Here is a 2490-nt window from a genome sequence, read left to right as displayed (position 1 = left end):
GCAGGGAGCAAAGAGAGGCTGGGATAAGATCTCGTTCTGTAATACACACTTTTGGGCTGGAAATCGTTTTGTATCCCAGACTGGCTTCAAACTCCTGGCAATCCCGCCTCAGCCTTCGGAGATATTACAGATACGGGTCATCACAGCTCCTTGCATTTATACGCTTTATCTGTCTCCAGACAGGATCTCACGCTGTCCAGGATGGCCTCAAACTCCCTGTGCAGCTGAGGATCCTCTTGCCTCCACCACCTCAGTATTGGGATCAGAGGCGTGCACCACCATTTCCAGGTTATGCAGTGCTGGGGATGGAACCCAGGGCTTCACTCTGGGCAAGCACTCTACCCACTGAGCTCCATCCTCAGCCCTCATTTATACTTTCCTCATTTATATATTCCTGTATGGAATATTGTGCAAACTGATTTGTGTGCTTAACTGCTGTGTCAAGCGATGGCCAGGCAGGGAGGGAGCCCTGCTAGGAACGCTCTTTTGTGTGTCACTGCCTGGGTTTCAGGGATGTTGGTCTTCTTGGACATCCAGTGAGAGCTCCTGGCCCTGGCCTGGCTCCCTCCCCCCCAGTTAGGCCACCAGCTCCGTTGCTCTAGCAACGCACGACCCCTGCAGGTAGCGGCGGGGGTAGCCCCCCCCCCCCACCTCCGCTCAGCCTAGCTCGCCTAACGTTGGGCCCGGATGTCAGACCCCACCCACCCCTCAGCGCCTGCCCCACCGGCTCTCTCCCAAACCCCGCCTCCCCGCGGAACCGACAAATCAGAGCGGCAGACACATCGCGCGGACAGAGTCCGGGTAGCCAATGGCGGCGGGCGTGAGATCCTGCGGCCACGCGGCGGCGGGCGGCGGGCGCTGGAGGCGGCGACAGCAGTCAGTCGCTGCTGAGGCGGCCGCGGGTGCGCTTCTCGGCGGGGCCGGGCAGGGCCGTCGCCTGGCGGTGAAGAAGCGCTCCCGGGGAGGGCGCCATGACCACCAGCTAGGGCGGCGGGAGAAACGGCCGAAGCCCAAGATGCCGGAGCGGCGTCACGGCTGCGCCTCCGCCATCGTAGGTAAGCGCGGCGCCGCGCTCCGGGCGCCGAGCCCCGGACGCCTCCATCCTTCATCCCGCCTGCCCCTTCCCCCATCGCCCCGGCTGGCCGCCCGTCGCGTCCCGCTGCCTTTGCCCAGCAGTCCCTGGCGTTGCTGCCGCCCCCGCATCCGTCCAGCAGGCATCCCGCCTCACCTGCGTACACTCCCTCGGCATCCCTAGCCTGACAGAGACCGTCAACCCGGTTTTTGAGACAACCCCCCTCCCTCTTTTATGAGACATCGCACTTTGTAGCCCAGGCTGGCGTTGACCTCAGTCATTACCCTTTGGTGACTTCGAACTCAATTCATGATGATGCAGCCCACATTGTCTTCGACCTCATTGCGTGTAGCTTAGGTTGGCTTCAAACTTAACTGTGTCGCTCAGGCTGACCTCGGAATCACCGATTAGCCCAGGCTGGCCTCCGGCTCATCATGTAGATGGCTGATGGCAGTCTTTCTGCCTCCATCTTCTAAGGCCTGGGATGGCAAGCACGAGCCATTGTGACTCCCCCCTTTCCATGGCAGTTTCTGGTTCCGCTTCATGGGGAATCATACCTGGAGACCCGTCATTTCTCTCCTCTGCTCAAGTCTTCTGACTTTAGTAAACCTCCGGATTTTACCTTTTATTCCGCTATACGCTCGACCCTTCAGACACTTCCCACGATTCTAACGCCAGTTCCTTTTCCCCTTTCTTTTTAAAGATGTATGCATGTTTTGTCTGCATGTATGTATGTGCACCACGTGTGTGCCTGGTGCCTCAAGAGGCCAGAAGAGGGCGTTGAGTGCCCGGGAGTTGGAGTTATGGATGCTTGTGAGGCACCATGTGGGTACTGGGAACTGAACTGTCATCCTCCGCAAGAGCAACAAGTGCTCCAACCCCCTGAGCAATGGCTCTAGTTAGCCCTCTCCCCTCTTGAGTTAAGACCTCAAACTGGTTCTAGGTTGCCCAGAACAGACTGTGTAGCCTTGAACTCAAAACAACCTAGCTTCTGCCTCGCACTTGTTGGGATGACTGGCTTGAACCACAGTGGGCAACTGAGATCTATGCTTTAAACACTGCTGGGGACAAGCAGATGGCTCAGGGAATAAAGGCTCTTGCCGCCAAACCTGACCACCCAAGTTAGAGCCTCAGAGCCCAAAATGTGGCAGGAGAGACCTGGCTTCTGCACGCTGTCCTCTGACCTCCACTGGAGCCTCCCATACCCTAGTAAATAAACGATGTAAAATAGATATCGTAATTTGTCCTTAGGTAAGTTGGACCCATTATGTGTAAAGTGCTCATGGATGGTGACTCACACGTAGGCCTAGCACATGGAAGGTAGGCCCAGCTTTGCTTAGAGTACTTGAAGATCCTTTGACACCTCTCTCTCTCTCTCTCTCTCTCTCTCTCTCTCTCTCTCTCTCTCTCTCTCTCTC

General features: G+C 57.1%; 1 protein-coding gene across 2 annotated transcripts in view; it reads left to right on the top strand.

Annotated features, from left to right (window-relative positions):
• The first annotated feature begins 872 nt into the window (after window positions 1-872).
• Window positions 873-2490, top strand: part of Tpst1 (tyrosylprotein sulfotransferase 1) — a 58778-nt gene continuing 57160 nt past the window's right edge. The window contains exon 1 of one of the 2 annotated variants that reach the window (XM_013350386.2): window positions 873-1055. The gene's annotated coding sequence lies outside the window, so the exon portion shown is untranslated. The remainder of the gene's footprint in view (window positions 1056-2490) is intronic. The other variant, XM_005344552.3, reaches the window with a different exon arrangement.

The sequence above is a fragment of the Microtus ochrogaster genome, chromosome 2 (assembly GCF_000317375.1).
Source record: "Microtus ochrogaster isolate Prairie Vole_2 chromosome 2, MicOch1.0, whole genome shotgun sequence".
Classification (NCBI taxonomy): Eukaryota; Metazoa; Chordata; class Mammalia; order Rodentia; family Cricetidae; genus Microtus; species Microtus ochrogaster.
This window is presented reverse-complemented; position numbering and strand designations above follow the sequence as displayed.